General features: G+C 39.3%; 1 pseudogene across 1 annotated transcript; it reads right to left on the bottom strand.

Moving 5' to 3' along the window:
* Positions 1-19423: 19423 nt before the first annotated feature.
* Positions 19424-21302, bottom strand: LOC147616467 (EID1-like F-box protein 2 pseudogene; annotated as a pseudogene). Its single transcript, XR_015262498.1, has one exon. The product of XR_015262498.1 is annotated as an EID1-like F-box protein 2 pseudogene (transcript).
* Positions 21303-21639: the final 337 nt, after the last annotated feature.

Below are 21639 nucleotides of genomic sequence, written 5' to 3'. Positions count from 1 at the left end.
AATAGCTTTAACAGTAATGGGTTAAGGAGGCTATCTGATTGTTGGGATGGGATTTTAGTGGGGTGGATAGAGCCTGAATAGCTAGAAGAGGAATTTGCATTATCACCTAAGGAGGGGTAGTTAGTTAGACAGGTGCTGGAGGAGGTACAAAAGGCTTGGACATCTACAGCCTTTGATGAATCCTACAGGATAAAGGATTGGGCTTGGTACAATGGTGTAAAACTGGATAGAGGGGCAACAAAGGACTTATATAAGGAATTGAGGAAAAGCGAGCATAATGTAAATTACTGCAACAAAATTTGGAGGGTAGACTAGAGCCCAAAGAGCTAGAGAAGGAGATGTAAAGCAATATGGGAGATTGGCATCCCTACAAAATCTCAAGTATTTCTTTGGAGAGTATGCATGTGGGCTCTACCCATTGGGGTCAAGATGCTTCAAAGAAATCTCACCAGTGGTGGTTGCTGTCCTAGGTGCAAGACTGCTCTTGAAGATGGGAAACATGCCTTTTGGGAGTGTCCTGCTATCAGAGGAACTTGGACCATAATTGGGAAATTGGTTTGCTGTAATACAGGGATACAAGGCCAATGGGGGATTGGATTTTAGGGAGATGGTGAACAGGTTCTGTTGTCTATGGGAGATATAGAATACCAGAAACTGTATAGTCTTTCAAAAATTAACCAATCTAGGGACATAGTGTGACAGAGCTGATGCATAAATGTATATACATGTGTTGGTCTATTTACTATGTGAATAAACTAAATAAGAAAGAGATGATGCAGATGATTCAGGCTTTGCAAGCACGCATAGTTTGATTCCTATTCCTTCTAGGGAGACTTTCATACATACTTGGCTGAGCCTAACAGGTTTTCTTTATGCTTTTAGGACATCACAGGGTTATATGAGGCAACTCACCTTGTTCCCCTGCTTTCTCAATTGTCAGATCCATCTCAGTCCACTTTGTTTGCATCTTTGGTCCAGTCCCGAAATTGAATTTAGCTTTGTTCGGGCACTCAAATGTGCGATGTCCCTACTCCCCACATCTTAAGCACAACCCGAACCTCCTTGCTCACTAAATGAACTGGGGATCATTCTGCCATGTTGCTGGTTTCTGGTTTTTCTGATTCCGAGCGTTTTGATTATTGGACTGATTCTGATTTCCAAAATTTTAGAAATTTGGATTCTGCCTACCCTGCTGATTATAGGGCACAGATCCTTGGTTTTTCCCACTATCATAATTTCCATCTTTTTGCTACATATTACGCCCTCCTTAAAACTTGGAATCATTAGAAAATTAAGATCTATGTGGAATACGTGAGTTTTGAAAACCTTGAGGACAATGGCCCATTGGAATTAACCTTGATTTTGCAGCCTTTCTTTGATTGTATGCTTCCATTCTTTCAAAATTCTCGGCTTTGGGTACACCTTCTAAGAAATCCCGTGATCATGTTCCCTTCATCATGTAGAGGAGGTCCTCCTTCAAGCCCTCTACGAATTTGTGAGTAAGAGCCTCACCCAAGACTTTAGGTTCATACTTGTGCAAATGAAGGAACTTCTCCTTGTACTCATCAACAAAAAGATTGTGTTTTCCCTCTTGGACTTGCTTGAAATTATAAAATGCAACCTTCTTTTCCATATAGTATAATGAGGAGAACAATACCTTTTCTGTAGCAGCTTGTAATTCAGCCCAGGTAATTGGTTCATTTGGTTTCTCTCGAATCTGTACATGGGACTTCCAACATAATTTTACAACACCGCGCAATTGCAGTGAGGAAATTTTAGCCTTTCCCTCCTCATTGAATTCTCAAAGGGCAAAGAAATCCTCCAATTCTTCAAGCTAAGCCTCAAGATCTTCTCGTGTCTTCTTTTCACCCCATCAAATTTTGAGAGTTGTTCATTCTTGAAAAATCGCTTTTAGGGTAGATTCAACCACATCTTCCTGTTCTTCATCTCTTTTTTGAATTTCTGGTTCACGATTAACATCAAGAGGAATCTCTACATAAATCCCCGCAGCACCTGAATCGTTCTCGTTATGATTTGAAGGCCCGACTACTACTGTTTTTCCTTTAGCTTTGTTTAATTCTGCGAGACAGTCAATCGTTCAATAAGCTGAGCTTGCTCGTCCAACCTTTGCTGAATTGCGTTATTATCAGCCATCTTCTAAGCACGATCAAGGATGCGACTGCTCTGATACCACTTGTGAGGCTTCGGTTCAATAATCACAATACAATTCAAGAAAATAGAATTTGCACAGATTTTTGAGGCAGAAAGAGAACAATTCCTCATTAACTGTACGGATAGGATTGTGAGTTTTGCTAGTGAGGAGGGAGAAACCCAAGTTATTCAGGGGGAAGAGAGGAATAGTGAGACCTTTCTAATTTCAACCATGAAACTTTTGAGAGGGATTAGGCAAGGGTGTGAGACATTCTTAATCTTTGCCGATGAGCTTAAGGAAGAGACAGAGAAGGAAGACCATCCCGAGTATGTGAAGAAACTCCTCGATATCGTGATGTTTTTTTGGATGACCTATCTGGGATGCCTCCTCCTAGAGACTTAGATCATGCCATAGAAGTAGAACCAAGAACCCAACCTTAGGATGCTGCAAAAGGGTTGCATTAGACCTAGCGTTCCTCCTTGGGGTGGTCCGGTTTTGTTTCAAAGGAAAAAGGATGGGACTTATAGACTTTGCACTATAGAGGGTTGAATAGGCAGACCATTAAGAATAAGTACCTTTTACCTCACATAGATGAGTTGTTGAGTCAACTGAGTGGGTCCACTGTCTTTACCAAGATTGACTTGCGATCTGGATACCACCAAATTTGCATCAGAGAAGCGGACATTCCTAAGATTGCATTTAGGACTCGGTATGGGCATTATGAGTTCACTGTTCTTCCTTTTGGATTGACTAATGCACCTGCTACTTTCATGTGTTTGATGTATAATGTGTTTCGTGAATATTTGGATGATTTCATTCTTGTATTCTTAGATGATATTTTTGTGTATTTAAAGAATGGAAAAGATCATGAAATTCATCTTAGGAAAACACTTCAAAAGTTGCGGGATCACAAGTTGTATGGAAAGATGAGCAAGTGTTTCTTTGGTAAGGACAAGATTGTGTATTTAGGCCGTGTCATTTCTAAGGAGCGTATCCACATAGATCCCCACAAGATTAAAGTGATTATGGAATGGCCTAGACCCCGGTGTGTGACAAATGTGAGGAGCTTCATAGGATTGGCACAATTCGAGAGAAAACACATTAGAGACTTTTCTAAGATAGCTTCTCCATTGACCGATTTCACCAAACAAGAAAAAAAGTTCAGGTGGGATGAAAGGTGTCAAGTAGCTTTTGACACTTTAAAAGCTAAGGTTGCTGAGAACTATATTTTGAAAATACTAGAAACGAGGAAACCTTTTGTACTAACTTACGATGTTAGTGGAACACAAATTGGGTGTGTTCTCTCTCAAGATGGATGAGTAGTAGAATATGAGTCAAGGAAACTTAGGAGCCATGAAGAGAAGTATCTTACCCATGACCTTGAGTTGGCCATAGTTGTGCATGCCCTTAAGCATTGGAGACATTTCGTACTTGGTGTTAAGTTTGAACTTCAGACTAATCATCAAAGTTTAAAATATTATTCACTCAACCTTTGTTAAAAAATAGGCAAAGGAGGTGGATGGACCTCCTATGCGAGTATGATTTTGAGATCAAATACATTGAGGGTAAGGAGAACAAGGTTGTTGATGCTTTGAGTAGGTGACCCTTGATTAATCCCTTGACTGTCGTTCGGTCGGACATAATGGAAAACATTTGAGCTGAAATTGAGAGAGATCCCTTTTATGTGAGCATCCTAGAAAGAATTGCCAATATTCCATCTGAGAGGGTTGAGGGAAAATATCATTTGGTCAAGGGGAACTTGTACTATAATGAGAGACTTTGTGTCCTTTTAGTGAATCATCTTTCAAGGCCAAAATTCTTCACGATTGTCATGATGCACTATTTTCTAGACACGTTGGATATAATAAAACGTACAGTAAGGTCCAAAAGGTTTACTTTTGACCTAGTTTGAAGAGTGATGTGTCCAACGCTATATTAGAGAATGTTTGCATTGTCATCAAGGGAAGATTGAACAATATAGAATGCCAGGTCAAATGCAACCTTTAGACATTACTTCTAGGAAGTGGGAATCAATTTCAATGGACTTTATCACTAAATTTTCCACTGCTAAAGGAGGATATGACACTATCTTTGTAGTTGTCGATCGTTTGATGAAGATGGCTCACTTCTTTCCTATGAAGAAGATAGATGGTGCTCTTGAGGTACCTAAGTTGTTTGTGAAAGAAATTTTTCATTCGCATGGTATGCCTCAAAGTATAGTGTCTGATAGGGATTCAAAGTTCACATGATGGCAAGCCACATTCAGAGCCATTGGTACTAAGCTTAGGACGAGCACCGCATTTCATCCTCAAACAGATGGGGAAACTAAGAGAGTAAACCAGGTGTTAGAGGATATTCTTAGTATGTATGTTAATGAAAAAAAAACCAATTGGATTGAATTCTTACCTTTAGCCAAGTTTTTTTACAATAGTTCATGGCATAGTTCCATCTAAATGACACCTTTCAAGGCCATTTATGGACAAAACTGTTATACACCGATGAACTTTTCAGACCCTGAGAATCAAGTGGAGGTTTCCAAAGAGATGCAGAGGATGGATGAGTAAGTCAAGACTATTAGGGAGTGTATAAAAAAGGCTCAACATAGACAAAAACTCATTATGACAGAAGAATGCACCTAGTGAGTTCAAAGTCGATGATATGGTATTTTTGAAAGTCATTCCTAAGAAGAGTAACTTGATTCTTGGGAGGATAGGAGACTCTCACCCCGTTTTGTTGGTCCTTTTAAAATCTTAAAGAGGGTGGGAACATTGGCTTATGAACTAGAATTGCCTAGTCATATAAAAGTGCATCATGTTTTCCATATGAGTTTATTGAAAAGTTATGTTGCTAATCCTTCTCATGTTTTGCAGGACAAATTTAGGATTCAGTAAGATGGGAGTTTGAGGGTCGAACCTTAGTTCATTTTGGATAGAAGGACAAGGCAACTTAGAAATAGGACTATAGTTGAAGTTTTGGTTAAGTGGGATGTATATCCCTTAGAAGACGCTTCGTGGGTAGACTTAGATTCATTGCATTCAGAGTTTCCTTCATTTAAACTCTGCCGGACAGAGTTCTCAAAGAAGGGGAGATTGTGATGCTTCATAGTTTCGTATAAATATTTTTCATAAATTCATGTTGTAGAAAGTGTGTAGAATGTTTTGTTAGGACATCTAACGTGTTTAGACAAAATTTTGTGATGCAAGAAATTTTTGGTTTACATTCTTCTAATGCACTCGTCACGAACCTCAACATGCATATACTCTAGTAGTTTGTGAAATGTATATTCTTAGACTACTGCCTAGGCACATTCCTACATCATGTAACACACATTCTTAATGCACATTCGTATGTGTAACAAAGATCAAATGTTTATAGAATTGGGTAGTGCCTAAATTCTTATAGTGTGATTATAGTGAGGAGCTAAGCCAAGACTGCTTTCATGTACATGAAGTTTGGGAGATTAGTAAAACATAGTTCACCCTTGGAGGAAAGAACTTTGAATAATTTAGAATCTAGAGAACCCTCTTAGGAGCAGGGAGGAGTTAACGCACAAAGATCCATCCGCCGAAGAGATTTATAGGAGCCACAATGCATTAACAATAGACAACAAGAGCGATAGCAAGGATGATAGCTCAAGAGAAGCTTATGACTGGGGACAAAGCACATTTCGAAGAGCCACAATGGTCCTGAACAAGGTCCTCTACTTTACAGCTGGATGGGATCAACTACCTCCCACTTTATCACTTCATCATTTACTTACTTTATAACTCTTTGATTTTAATGAAAGTATTGTAATCGATTTTCAAAAATCTATATCTGTATATATCTGATTTGATATGAAGAATAGTTTAAGGTCGCACCCTTTGAGGGGGACTAACAACTTAAGCTACCACATCCCTAGCCTACCCCGCATGACCAAGGTTGTGCTAGTGGGGTAGGGAATAACTTATTATTTTTATTAATTTCATTTATATAATAACAATAACAAGGTTTGTAGAGTCACCCATATCAAACTATACAAAAAGAAGTGCAAACACACCCATGTTAACCCAATGCTAGGGTTAACAAGATCTACTATCATTATCTTACATCAAGGAGTCATGGTAGATACACCAAAGGGGGTTCATACATTCAAGACATGAAGTAATGGTGTCCAAAGCTACAACTTGGACGAACGCCCGTAATGGTGTGATGAAGTATTTATGGCCATTCCTGCTTCAAGAGCGTGTGTTACAAGTAAGGATGAAGTCCTAAGTGATGTACTTCATGGATATTTTATGAGAGTAGCCATTATAATAGCATTAGGCCTCTTATGAGCCTAAGTGCCCGGCCCGCCACACAGTTTAAGTGAGTGTGAACACTTATGGCCATGTATATAAGTGAATTTCTCTCATAATACAAGATACTCTCCCATTGTGCAATTGAGTCTTGCTCTTGCTAATCCTCTTGCTAATCTCTCTCCCTAATGCATGCTAGTGAGTGTGTGAGTGAAGTGAGGTGAGAGGAGGGACGAGTACCCGTATTGCAACGTGGCGGTGTGATAATGCTTGTGGGAGGCATGGTTGAATTGCTTCTCAAGGAGTTGTAGAGCTTGGAGACCTCAAGGGTTACGAGCTTGGCCATTGGAAAGATCCTCACGACAGTTTCGGTTCACCAGGTAATCTCTTTTTGGAGGTGTTTCAAGGAGCGTTAGGGTGAGCCTTAACAACCCCCAACCAACTACACTGCATGACTAGCACTAAACTGGGGACTGAAGGATTGGCTCTGGTCATGTAGTGGTTGGGGGTGTGTTTGCACTTTTTTCTTAATGGTTTGACATGGGTCACTCTACAACTCTTGTACACGCTAAAAAAAAAATCAGCTTTAAACATTAAAAAATCCCAATCTAGTCTTTGGCTTTGGTTGAGTAAAAAAATATTTATTTCTTTTTTTTTGCTATTTATGTGAACTAGTAAGTCTTCATATATAGTTTATCATATGTGTGTGCCATATGCATTTATGAGAAGCACCGTGTTATTATATAAATTTACACATGCTTCTAGACTTAGAGAGAGAGAGAGAGAGAGAGAGAGAGAGAGAGAGAGAGAGAGAGAGAGAGAGAGAGAGAGAGAGAGAGAGAGAGATGCCTATGGACCTCATATTAGCACAAAGGTTCATTTGTTTGTGTAAATTATCAAAATAGAAAAGGATAGAAGAAGATTATAGTTTTAGGTTAAAATTTATGGATGAAGACACATTTATCAAACTCATTACATGAGAAGAGAAACAAGTTAATAGGGCGGCCTGTAGTCCTCTTCTTGAGCATACATCAAACAAAATAAATAAAAAAGTTTTAAAACCCCTCCAAGAAGATAACTATGATGAATTAAGTTAAAGTGGAGGATTTATAAGATAATGAATAAGGTCAGTAGACCTCTTTTGGAGCATCACACATCAAACATTTAAAAAAAAAGTTTAAACACCCCTCCAACCAACACGGAGCGGCCATGCCATTTTGATAGCTAGTGCCAGAATGGCCCTAACCGGTTCGTGTTGGTTGGAGGGGTGTTGCAACATGAAGCGGGCTAGGGCCATTTCCACAACTACTATTGTTGGGGAATGGCTCTGGCCGCTTCGTGTAGATTGGAGGGGTGTTTAAACTTTTTTAAAAAATTTGTTTGATGTGTGATGCTTTGGAAGATGTCTATAAGCTCTATTAATCATTTTCTAGCTCCTCCACTTAAACTTAATTCATCATAGTTATCTTGGAGCATCACACATCACACATCTTGATGCTTGGAGCTGTAATACAATGAGTATTCTGTATTCCTTTAGAAAATGATCTCCTATGGGCAACATAATTTGTGATAAAAACTCATCTTTGATTGCTAACCATCTCAAGACTTTCATTAAAGGGATGCATAAAGGTGATGTACTCAAGTGCAATGCTTGTACAGAGTCAATAGTAATGTCATATCACATCTCTCGACAAACCCTATACATGGGTTAGGAGTATATATCCTAGAAGAAGCGTAAAGGATGTTGGTTTTCATTGGATTTAGAAGAAAGTTCAATTCAATTTGAACTTACTATTCTTTGTATCTTTGGTCTATACGGTAAATTTGTTCCCCATGTTATTTTAATGTCATTTCAAATTATTACTATCATGGTATTAAAAACCAAAATGGGACATTACCTAAAATAGATTTTGTTTAAGTATTTAAGTCAGATGTCATTGTTATTCTCTCATTTCACTCACTTGCTTAGTCTTAGCTCCGTAACCTCGAGTCCTAGCCTTATTCTCTCATTTAACTCACTTGCTTAGCCTCAGCTCTTCTTAGCTCTATAACCTTGAGTGCTAGCCTTTCTCTACTCCCTACTATGGATGCATGCCAAGTTTATGAGATGATTCAATTAGTAGGAGTGATTTTGGTCATAGAGTTGAATAATTATTTGAGATCTTTGCAGAGAAGATTGATGTTCTAAGCATTGTTGATAAGAATAGATATATTTTAGATTTGATTGACTATATGAGTTTCTTTATGGAGGACCGAGGCATTTGTTGAGGGCCTAAGATAGGACAGGCACGCATCTTGTAGCACCAGTCGCCCTCCTTTCCTCTGAAAGGGTGGGCTAGGCTCCCATATTAGCATCTCGTCTCTCTCAGGAGCTATTTACCAACTCACGAGGAAACTTATGATGGCCCTATCTCTCTCTCTCTTCTTGAACGGTCTCAGCAAAGGAGTCTATTGTATCACATCACTTATTACTCTACGAGATCTATTGCATGGGCAATTACCGGGTGTCCATGTGAATATTGCTGAGATAATGGAGTTAGTTGGTTCTGAAGCAGTTGATGGTTATTTCAAATGTATGGATGGATATCCCAAGAGTCTCTCATGTAGAAAGAACAACGTGATTTTTGCCATTTAGGATACATTTTAGCGGGGTTATTTTGTCGTATTGCCATTTCTAGGGGTGAGATCACTTTAAAAAATGCTATCCTTGGTCGATTTTTAATGCCCAAAAATAGTTTATCAATAGTTTAGGACTCTTGTGTGTGCTATATGTGTGATTCTGCCACACTCTTTTCTATCTCTCGAAACCCTAGCACATAGCCACAAGTGTTCTATAGTTGGTATGAGAGCCTAAGGATCTTGCAATTTTTTTCTTTTATTGCTTGGCTAGGGTAGAGTTCCTAGGTTCCGTGAGTGCATAAGTTCGGGTTTGGGAAAAATCATTAGTTGGGTTCTTTTTCGTATTTTTGGGTGTAGGGATTCTTTCCTGCCCCACCCACCCTGCAAAGCATTGCAACGCTTACCATCATTCTTTACCACCGGTTTTAAGCTACTGTTCACTTATTCATATATCGTGATTTCCTTCCTAGCATGAAGGCACAAGACTCTCTCTATTGGCAAATGTGTTCTCTCGTTTATAGAGAGTGGAATGTACACCTCGGATTCGGATTCTATCGAGGCTTGTGCTTTTTAGCAACAAGGGCATGATTCGATTCCGAGGACGAATCGTTGCTGAAACTTTATGGAGAAGGGTTTCTTTGGAAATCGGTAAAGATAGACCGGATGAGCTGCCCTTTAGATGGAAACAGGTGGTATGCAAGAGTGATCATACCTATATGGTATTTGTCCAGTCTATTTAGCAAGACGACTTGGAGGATTTGCAGCAGACGACGCAGAGAACACATTTTGAGATGAGCATGGCCACTTGTTCATAAGTGCTAATTTTTACGAGGAGTTACCTTTGTCTCGGATTGAGGACCACCACATTATCTCATTCTTGGTGCATGGTCCATGTGTCATGCCCTGTTCAATCATCGAATAAGCCATCTAGAGCTAACAAAGCTCAAGTAGAGCTGGAGGAAATGTTGGCCAAAGGCTTGGTCTATACAAGCTCTTGGAGCTCCAATCCTTGTGGGGTTAATACGAAGAATAGAAGTATACGTGTGTGTGTGTGTGTGTGTGTGTGTGTGTGTGTGTGTGGACTACTAGCTTACTGTCCACATTGATGACTTGTTGGATTAGCTTGTATGATAAAGTTGTTTAGCAAGACTAAAGATGAGCATGAGAAGCATGTGGAGATGGCCATGAGGTTTATTAATGCCCATAATTTGTGGCTTCACCCTCGAAAGGTAGAGTTTTTCATGGTAAGAATTTCTTTTTTGGGACATGTATCTCCAAGGATGGAATTTCAATGGATTCAGAGAAGATTAAGGCGATTGTTTTGTGGCCCATACTAGAAAATATACACAAGATTCGTGGATTTCTAAACCTTACAATCTTTTATCAATGTTTTGTAGACCATTATGTGTGGGAGACCAATCCTTTGAGACAGATGCTACAAAGGAGAATCACGTGTTTTGTTGAACTCCAATTGAACATGCATGCTTTGAGAAGCTCAAGTTGATTATACCATCTACTCCTATTCTCTCTAGTCGTGGTTTTTGGATCAAGTGTTATGCCTCAAACTTCCAAACACGTCATGGAGCCATTACAAACGTCAAACTTGACAAGAAACAATGAAAACGGTACATGGGACGATTGAGAAATGGAACTTGCCGATTTGTATTAATATGTGACGGATTTACAATGGTGGGTGGACTATGAGGATCCTACGCAAGGGCATACCTTGACTCACAATCCTTGTGTATTAAACATGATCAAGTGATAGAGGTGGGGCCAAGTCACGTTACTACCAACTCCAAGGGTCTCCCACAAAGATACATTTTCTGTCATAGTTTTCTATGACTCCAATGGAGAAGCCCTTGGAGCAATGTTACAATAGCATCATGGGCACCATTTTGCTGATGAGAGATGAAAGCTTCATGGTGCTAAGTTATGGTATTCCACGTATGATGAGATGCTGCTCACAATAGCATGGGCACCCTGTTGCTTATGAGAGCCAAAAGCTCCATGGTGCTAAGTTATAGTATTCCACATATGATGAGGATATGCTCGTGGTGGTGCACGATGCTTATACCATACGTGTGAGAGATTTGTTAAGTAAGTCAAAAAAATTCCATATTCACAAGATAGTAGTTGGTTGTGAGAGAGTCCAATTAATTGCTACCACATGTTAGTATTATTTTGTTGAGTGATTCCAATTTAACTGTAAACTAACATAATGAAATACATGAGTAATGATGATGATGATGATGATAATGTAAATTGGATATAAACACTTGCTTAGGTGTTTAGATTATTTTTTTCCAAGTGCATGTGTGCACCATTTCAATTTATTATGGTTAGGCCCATTGTACGTAGTTGGTTGAGAAGAATATAGGGGAGATGATGACCTTGAGCTCCTTGCAACAAGCAAAAACACACACACAAGAGTAGACAAGCACATTAGAGAGATGGATGGTTGAATTTTCTTCTTTTGTCTATAACCATAAAATAAAGAGATAAGATTATATATTATAAGGGAGAGTACTCTCCTACTATAACATATAAAGGTCAAACCATAGTGTGAAGCCGACTACATGAGTTGGCACTATAACAACGTACAAAGGTCGATCCATAGTGTGAACCCAACTGCATAAGCATGCGCTATAAGTATGCCATAACTCTAGTACACCAAAGTGGCTCTATCACATAACTTGTAAACAATTGGTGGCATATCACCCATGCCAGTGGTGTAAGTGTAGAAGCGGGTCATCACAATGTTCACAACACTAGTTGAGCTTGACATCTCAACACTTCCCCTTGAACTCAAGTCCACACACCGTACTCCAAGTAATCTCCTAAACTTGTGAAGCTTCTCTATACCCAATAATGTGAAGATGTCAGCCACATGATTCTTTGTGATCCACATCACCTACTAGAACCTTCTCCATCACAAAATGATAATGCACCTCAATGTGCTTTGTCCTATCATGATAGACTCGGTTATGTTGTCACATTAAATGACAATGTCCCTATCCACAGGCTCACCCACATCACCAAACAGCTTTTGAAAGAAAGCTACGTCTCACAAGTTCCCATATAGCAGCTCCCATGTACTCTGCCTCTATATTGTGCCATAGTAGCACCCCTATACTCTGTCTCTATACTCGACAACTGTTTGTTATTACTTGATGCTCTAACTTACAGTAGTACTCCCAAAATAAGCCATAAAAGCCAATAGTAGATCTCCTATTGGAGACGCTACCAGCCTAATCAACATATGTATACCCATTTAGGTGTATCTCTCTGCCAGCCTCATAGAAAAGTCCATAATCAACATCTTTATATCCATGTTGCTGTATCTCTTTGCCAACACAATCAACATTTGCATACCCATATAGCTGTATCTCTCTACCAGCCTCATAAAAAAGTCCATAAGCAATAGTGGACTTTACGTAATCGGGAATTCATCTAGCCATGTCCAAGTCTAGCTTCCTAGGAGCCTACATAAACTCACTCACAAGTCTAACATCATAGCTCAAATCTGGTTTAGTAATGGTCATGTAGATTAAGCTACCCACTATGCGCATGTACATAGTGGGGTTCTCTAAAAGCTCACTTGTATTTATGGAAAGCTTGTTCTGATCCAATGGCACTTAAATAGGCTAAGCCATACTATCTTTGTAACAACAAAATGCCAGAAAGTGATCTCACCACCTCTATACCAAGAATATACCGCAACTCACCCAAATCTTTTGTCTTGAAGTTTTGCTTCAAAATCATCCTAACATAATGTATGTTAACATCACCATCACCAATGATAATCAAGTCAACCACATAAATGACTAATAACATGATCCCTCTATTTGTCTTTTTCACATAAAGTGAAAAATTTACATTGGATATCTGAAATCCAATGGTATTAAGAGGCCTCCCTGATTTTATTTGTCCATGTTATGGGTGCCTACTTCAAGCCATACAAGGCTTTGCGTAACCTACACACAAAATTTGGATGTGCATTGTTCTCATAACTAGGTGGCTGCATCATGTAAACTACTTCTTACACATCACCATGCAAGAGTATATTCTTTACATTCATCTGATGTAAAGGACAACTTGGCCTTTTGTCCTCAAGGCATTTATGGCAATAAGAATTTGGACCTTTGCAATGTAGTGTCTCCCCTTGTCCTAGTTCTCTTAGTCAAATAACTAGCTAGTTCTAAAATTCCAATAGTTGGAGGCCCTGGTGATAAAGGCTAGTCTTAGGTTATCCTTCAGGCGGTCAGTTTATACATATAATGTAACATAGCGAATTGTACAAAGTTTTTAAAAAAAAATTAGGGGACTTACATTCCATATACATGAAAGAGGGATTAAACAAGTCCTTGTTTAATGCAATTTATTTATGCAAATTTTTAGAGAGGGGTTTTTAATTTATAATTAGAACACGTACACATATAAAAGAGGCGTGAATAATTGTGTTAAAATTTTTAAGGATTTTAAAAATAAGGGTATTTTAACTACATTGAGTGTCCCAACTATATGGGTTTTAATAGAGAGACCCCCCCTCCACCCTGACCTTGAGAGGTTATCCCATTCCTTTGTGGTGACTAGAAAATCCTCATACCAGTCCCAAGCAATATGGGAGATTTTGTTTTTTGATTTTCCTCTTTTCTCCTCCAATGAGGACAATGTTGAAGCCATCCACCACCTATATGCATTTCGTTTCAAAATGTTGCAAGTATTCAACCCAAGATGTTATCCCATTACTTTGTGCTAGCAAATCCTTATACCAGACGAGAGAAGTATTTCATTGCTTAATTTTTCCTCTTCTGTGCTCCAACAAGGATGATGTTAAAGCCAATGCTCTAGTTGTGCCCCAAAGTCTTTCTCCCAAGAATGAGGTCTCTAAACATTTAATTCAAAAGTGATCTAGGTTAGTCAAGACTCAATTTTACTTATGCACTTTAAAACGATCTAATTATTACACTAGAACTTAAATTCATGCATGAATTTAATCCTAGGAAGAATTGCTACCTTTTTTCAGGCTAAATACCTCCTTGAAACATAAGGAAAAGCACATTAAAAGATTTCTCTATGCTTACACACTTACAAGCCTTCCTACAATCCCACTCCCCTTGTCTGCACCTCCTCCTCCTTCTCTCTTGTGCATCACTTCCTTGTCCACACTTCATCTAGGAAACTCCTCCTCCTCCTCTCTTGTGCATCATTTCTTCTCTCATCTCCCTTGACCCATTCACTTTCCACACTAAGTTCCACTCAGCCCTAATGAAAAGATTCAGCCTCCTTAAGGAAGTTCAACCCACTCAAGAGAAGCCCATGGGGGATTTCTTCACTCACGTAAACCTTAGTATTTAGCTTGGTACTTCCCTCTTTATGCAAAACTAATACACAAGAGCTCAAATGTCATTCATAATATAAGTGCCATGGAACAAGTCCAAGAAAACACAACACAAGAATGAGAATAAGAAGAACAAAAAAAAGGGAAAGTAGAGTTTAAGGCTCCCACATTTTAAAATGACATGTAAGTGTCCATTAAGCAAATTATATAAATGTCCATAAGTTGAGTCATGGTCACAAGTCCAAGAAAGCACAATACATGAATGAGAATAAGAAGTGCCAATGTAGAGTTTTTAAAAGAGTTCCCAAGTTGAAAATGGCACATAAAGGCCCAATGAGTCTAGAGAAAATGACTTATATACATGTCCATAAGTTATTTTTTAAACACTTTTCCATAGTCCATAACTCACTTGTAACTCAGTCTATTCTTATTCTCCCAACTTTAAAAGTTAAAAATGTTAGCTTAGACACATTCTTGGGCATACCCTAGTGCCACCCTAAGATCCATTCTAATGATATTTACAAAATTAAAGGATGCCATGTAAGACAGGTTTCCATTTAAAATTTAGAAATGCAATATATCCTCCTCCTAATAAAAGGTGGTATAAGAATTCTTCCCAAAATTATGCTCCTTGGTAGTGTCTTGTTATTTGTTGTCATCAAAAGTTGGCATTAACTCAATTAAAGCATTATTCAATGACTTAAGAGTATCATATCATGAATACCATATTTTTGTCCATCTTTATTTGAGTTTAAATTGTGTGTTATGTAAGATCCTACTTCTCGTAAGAGGTTCCTATACACGCCGCATGTTGTATGCCCTTATACAAAATGTATAAGTCTCTTTTAAGTTTGTAAAGCATTCTTATCGCAACATATGAAGAAAAAGAAGGATCTTAATTTCAATCACACAATTCATAAAACTTAGAATCTTTCTATGATGGGGCTCTCCTTCGTACAAGAGGTGCATGATCAAGACCATCATGTAGGACATTTTATAACACAAGAAAACAACCCTCCTATAGCTCTTATTAAATTTTATTCGAATGTATTTTCATCTTGAAAATTTTGCTTTGGCACATAAGTCAAAAAAATGTGCTAGGCTACACAAAAAAGCATGCTAGGTTTACCAAAATCTAGTTAAGGATGTTTTTCTATTACATTGATAGTCCATGGAGAGTCCCCAAAACCTTCATCTTTAGAATCCTTTAGAAGCTTTTAAACCAAGCCAATTTATCCTAGTTTTATCTCATACTTTTTTAGTGAAATCTTGATAAGGTCTTGGATGATTTGACCAAAATCATATGATTATGTAAAGAGTTCTTACATGGCACTTTCTTTAGGAAACATTTTTCTCCTCCTAGTAAGACATAGTTGTTCCTAAAAGTTGGGGAAAAATAGATATATGCTTATAAGGATTGAAATGTTGCCAAAGATACATTTTATTCTACATTATGAGAAGAGCCATACTAAGCAATTCTAACACATATTCATATATCGATGTGAGATGATAACCTATGGTGGCTAAATGGTTTGTAAATATGCTATGAACAACTTAGAAAAATTCAGTGCATTGCCAAATAGGCTATATGCTTGAGCATACTCCAAAATACATTGTCCTTTGGTTGTGGGACTTGAACATGAATCTAGGTAATTTCCATATGGTTTTGAATAAGCTTACAAGCTAAACCAAGAGTGAGGATTGTTAGAAATAGGGTTGCAAGAATGCACGCACGTACACGCGCACATACAATACAGAAACTCAAAGGAGCACACAATGAGATAATAGATAGATAATGAATGTGTGCTGTACAAAGGTAATAAGTATACTCCAAGATAGGTGTATACTAGCACGGCGGGAAAAACCTCCTAAAGAGGGAAAAAGTGCCCTGGTCCTAGTGTGTTCACACACATCACTACCAAACTATGGCTACAAATTAAGGATCCACTAATATGATAATTAGGCAAGTAAATTAATCAATTATGATAGCATGGCTATAGCATGACACATATAAGAATGTAGAGAGATCATGAGAATATGCACACAATATGGATGAGATACACACTAGAAAAGGATCATAATAAAAGAGATTAAGCAAGCTAGAGTACTAAGTAGTCCTACTCCTAAAGAGGGGAGTACACATGAGACTACATCTTTGCTCAACCATATTTCAAATGTATTACAAGAAGGTTATGATATAGCCAAAAGGGTACACATGATGTGTGCATATTCTCATGATCTCTCTAAATTCTTATGTGTGTCATGTTGTTGACATGCTACCCTCATTGATTAATCTACTTACTTCATCATCATATTAGTGGATCCTTATTTCCAACAAGGACCTTACATGAATCTCATTATGAGTCAACCAAAAAAGGCACCCACGTAATTCCCATGTAATTTTCAATGGACTCAAAATTTGCACCAAGAGTGAGGTAATTCCCATGTAATTTTTAATGGACACAAAATTTGCACCAAGAGTGAGGGACTCTCATTATTGGCCAATGGACATTGAATGATCATACTAACCCAATAAACATGTACCACACAATGACATAATTCCCATGTGATTTTCAATGGACTCCAAATTTGCACCAAGAGTGAGGGACTCTTATTATTGGCCAATGGACATTGAATGATCATACTAACCCAATAAACATGTACCACACAATGACCGTAGAAGACTCATCCTAGGTTGGAGAGGAAGGGATGAAGATTCTCTATAAGACATCATGACTATCTTGGAAGATTAGTGTGCTCATGCCTCCATAGCTATAGAAGCAAGGGCCGTATTACAGAACTCGCACAAACTTGTATGAGTTAAAAGTCTTGAGAATTGTATCAAAAGAAGGGCCACTATACATTACCAGAGCAAAAGACCACAACAAGAAACCACGAGAGAAAAAGGGCTTGAAAATCATATCAAAACTACGGCCACACTACATAAACTAAAAAAGACAACAACAACAGGACCACAAACTCGTCAAGAGTATAAAATCTTCAAAATCGCATCAAAACAAAAGCCACTAAATACCCAACAAGGGACCAAGCTTCTAAAAATCTTGAGGATTAAAATTTAGAAAAGATGGAAGGTAGGCAATGTGGTGGAGCTATTCCTACTCCAACAGAAGAACAATTTTTCAAAAATAATTCGAGCACATCCCTACCATGCCAAAATATGATATGCTGATAATGGACATAATACTAGTTTTCAAATGCAAGCTTTATGACTGTCATGCCCTTAGTCCCTAAATTACATGTTTATTTGCTTAGAAAATTACTTCAAATATTTATCAAGCATTAAATTTTTTCACATAATCAAGCTTTATTGTGCAAACATCTTGTAATTTTTCTCGTATTGTGGGCTTACTTATAAGATATAACAAGGCTTGGTGGTCATCAAAGATATGAAAAAACATAGATTCCATAGGTTATAAATTATGTGCCACATGACGGTTTATGATATATATCATGGTGCCAACACACGTGGCACTCCCTGCTCCCTTTTTTTTGCTGGTCACCATTATAATATTAGGTTATAATGAAAAAAAAATTAGAGGGTCTTCAATATGGGACTTGCGTAATTTAGTGAACATATATTTGAGTTCGCATAGTGTTCACTAATCTAATTTAGTGAATAATAGTGAACATCTTGGCCAGAATACTATTCAAATGCAAGCTTTATGACTTTGTCATGCCCTTAGTCCCTAAATTACATGTTTATTTGCTTAGAAAATTACTTCAAATATTTATCAAGCATTAATTTTTTTCACATAATCAAGCTTTATTGTTATAGGCAAAGATGTGAAAAAACATACTCCATAGGTTATAAATTATGTGCCACATGATGGTTTATGATATATATCATGGTGCCAACACATGGCACTCCCTTGCTCCCTTTTTTTTTGCTGGTCACCATTATAATATTGGGTTGTAATCACCATTATAATATTGGGTTGTAATGAAAAAAAAAAAAGAGGGTCTTCAACATGGGACTTGTGTAATTTGGTGAACATATGTTCACTAATTCACGCTATGGATATTGGGCTGCTATTTGAGTTGTCACATAGTGTTCACTAATTTAGTGAATAATAGTGAATATCTGTGTATGGGCATATGTTCATAACATGCGCGAGCACTCTAATGTTTGCTCTAAGGACGGTAACTGGCACGCGGCAGTTCGTTATCTATCATAACGATTGGCCCCTTTACATACGGCATGTGCGTTGCAGATGCACTTTTACAATGCACTAGAGATGCACTTTTACATATACGCACGTGTGGCATACCTACACATGCATGTATGGGTGCTTGTGTGGCCTGTGCACGCGCGTGCCAGGCTCCCCAGTGGGTGGGTGCTCGTGTGGCGTGTACACGTGCACACACTTCACAATCGGAAGGATGGAGGCAATTGTGCGGAATCTGGAGAGACGTGTAAGGTGACACCGAAGCTTGCTTGTACACTATAACAAAATGAATGAATGAGAGTACAATAATACGTGCATCTAGTCTATGCATGTAGAAGACTTATGCAAAAGTACCCCCTAGATACAAACAGGGGGGTAAGAACGTGTGGTGCTTTGAACACACGTGCGTGTGTTTGGGTACCATATATGTGGCATGTGCACAAGCATGCAGACATAAGGATGGAGGCAAGAGACTCGTTAGATCCAAATCCCTTCAGTTCCCTACAAACAGTCTTTTCATTGCCATATCAACCACCTTACCAAAGATTTTGACCTTACGCACATTTGAGGGGCAAAGTTTAAACTTTAAAAACAAGCTTCTATGAACATCTTAAGTTTAAACACATTCTCCTATCAACATCTTACCTAAAAACACTTAAACCAACATTTCTTACGGATTCAAAAAAACCAAAACCTAATACACAAAGTTGACACCTAATACACCGATGCTCTAAGTGGCTTCAATAGCGGTGGTGAATAGGTGAGAGGCGCATGAGAGGTATATGTGCTTAGTAGAGGAGGTACCCACAACAATTACATGATAAAAGTCAAATAGGGCAAGCACTAAAAAACGAACCTTCACACAATGTGAAGTTTATTGCTTCTTTATACCATGGATTGATTGATCAACTAATACTAAAGAACCATCATAAGGTGAAAGGATTATTCTCTCTTTATACCATGTAATGATATAGAGAGAGACGGGGGGGGATGGGATGTGAAGAACACTACTCATCTTCATCTGAGGCATCTGAATCCGAGAGTGGCAGCAAAGAGCATTTGCCATGAACATGGCCATTCAGACAGATGAAGTACTCCACGTTCTCATTGTAAGCAGCCAGCTTTGCACTCGCACTCTTTGGAATCATTTGGGCCGCGTCCATGCTCCACACCCCTGCTTTGCAAAACGGACATTTCTCCTCCTCTTCCAACTGCACCCTCTTGATTGTTAGAAGCCTTTTGGTCTCCGACTTGTCAAAGCCCCTGAACACTCCTCGGAACAGACCCACATCCTCTGGATCGTTGGCATGCTCACACGGGTCGGACACGTACAGTGTGTCCTTTCTACACTGCGGGATGAGGAAGCACCGGCCGGACTTCCGGGAGAATCTGGTCTTGGGCACAAAGTGGCCGGGGACTGTTCGCATTGGGAAGTGTGGACCCTTAGTAGAGCGGGAGCAGCCTGCACAGTAGAGGAAGAGTTTGCCTAGAGCTTGCCAACCGCCGTCTATGTGGCCGTGTTTAGTCCCGAGCATCAGGTCTGAAACCATCTTGGGCGCCCGAGAGAGGCAAAACTCGCGCCAGAGAACTCTGTCCGCGATAGCGGCCGTCTTCTTGCACACACATGATAGCAAGCAGAGCAGGAAAGGGTTCCAATTGGTGTGATGGGTAATCAGAAATAGAATTCTTTCGTCTGATAGATCTGTGCAAATGCACGCTGGCTTTAACTTCTTGTGGGGAATGGACACCACAGGGGTGTCCGTATTGTTGCAGCTTCTACCACATATTGCTGTTTCTACTGTTGTGTTGTTGCTTCTGCAGCCCTTGCTCACTAAAGGCTCCGGGCTGCTTACCCTCTGCCTCTTCCTTGACCCCATCCCAGTTGTAGCTGCTGTTGATGATGATGGAGCTATGTTCTCCAGCATCTGTGTTGCCACACGAAGCATGCCCCTTGCCACCACTTGTACAAATTTAGAGACCAGTGTGTAAACCTAGTCCTTACAGAAAGCCCAAAAAATTGGCACCAACAGTGCGAAAACTGTGAAAATTTGACCCCCTTCTGCGGATTCGAGTGGCACCAGCTTCTCTCCAGCACTCCGACCTTCTGAGATCGAATGATTTGGATCGCCTGCTTGTCAAAACACTCACAATCACTCTACCCTCAACATAACGCCCCCTTTTTACAACATCAATTTATAACAAAGGGTCTGCCACAGCCAAAAAGAAGAAGAGAAAAGCCCTCTTCAAGTACAGTGCCTCTGATCAAGCATAGTTCATACACAAATCACACAAATTTTCAAAAAACAAGTAGTTTTTGCAAATGGACGCAAAGTAGACCAAAAAAAAAACAATAACAAAAAAAACAATAACAAAAGAGACTATGTGGGAGACACTGGGTAAAAACCAGTAATTCAATAATTAAGGGCAATGAATGCTCTTGAGATGGTGAGAGACCAGGTACGATACAACAAAGGAGGATATGGAGGTCCTTATTTCTTACCTCTCTGACAACAAAAAGTGGGAGAGAATTTTCAGAGCACAAGAGAGGCCTAGGAAGAAGAAGAAGGGGATGATGATGATGAAGGAGGAGAAGCAGAAGCAGAAGCAGCAGCAGCAGCAGCAGAAGAAGAAGCAGAGCAGTCAGAGTGGCTAGTGTGGGCGACCAAATGCGAAGCCAACAGAACAAATGCGACGCTTTTCACAAGGTGTCAAAAGCAGCCCGCCCGGTCGGCAAACCGCAGTCTATAATAAGATCCAACAGCGGGGGCCCCACGCGTTACCAGGACCTTTCATCGCGTCGCCATCCTATTGGATGCCAGCTATCCTCCATCCTACCCGTCCACGTGTGCGATAGGATGCGGCATTGCGGCCGTTTTCGTCTGCTGGCGGCGCAAATATCTTCCCACCGCGGTTCCACGTGTCGTGCAGATTCCCAGGTTTGCCTTTTTTAAATGATGAAGCACGTCATGTTAATTGCCTTCCCAGTTTAAGAAGTGACACCCGTAACCTTTGTGGATACAGCCCTCATCACTTATGCTATTTTTGGGCAATCCATACCGC

Source organism: Cibotium barometz, chromosome 38 (genome assembly GCF_041138505.1).
Source record: "Cibotium barometz isolate CiBa-2024 chromosome 38, ASM4113850v1, whole genome shotgun sequence".
In the NCBI taxonomy this organism is placed as follows: Eukaryota; Viridiplantae; Streptophyta; class Polypodiopsida; order Cyatheales; family Cibotiaceae; genus Cibotium; species Cibotium barometz.
The sequence above is the reverse complement of the archived record's forward strand: the minus strand, read 5'-3'. Positions and strand labels throughout refer to the sequence as shown.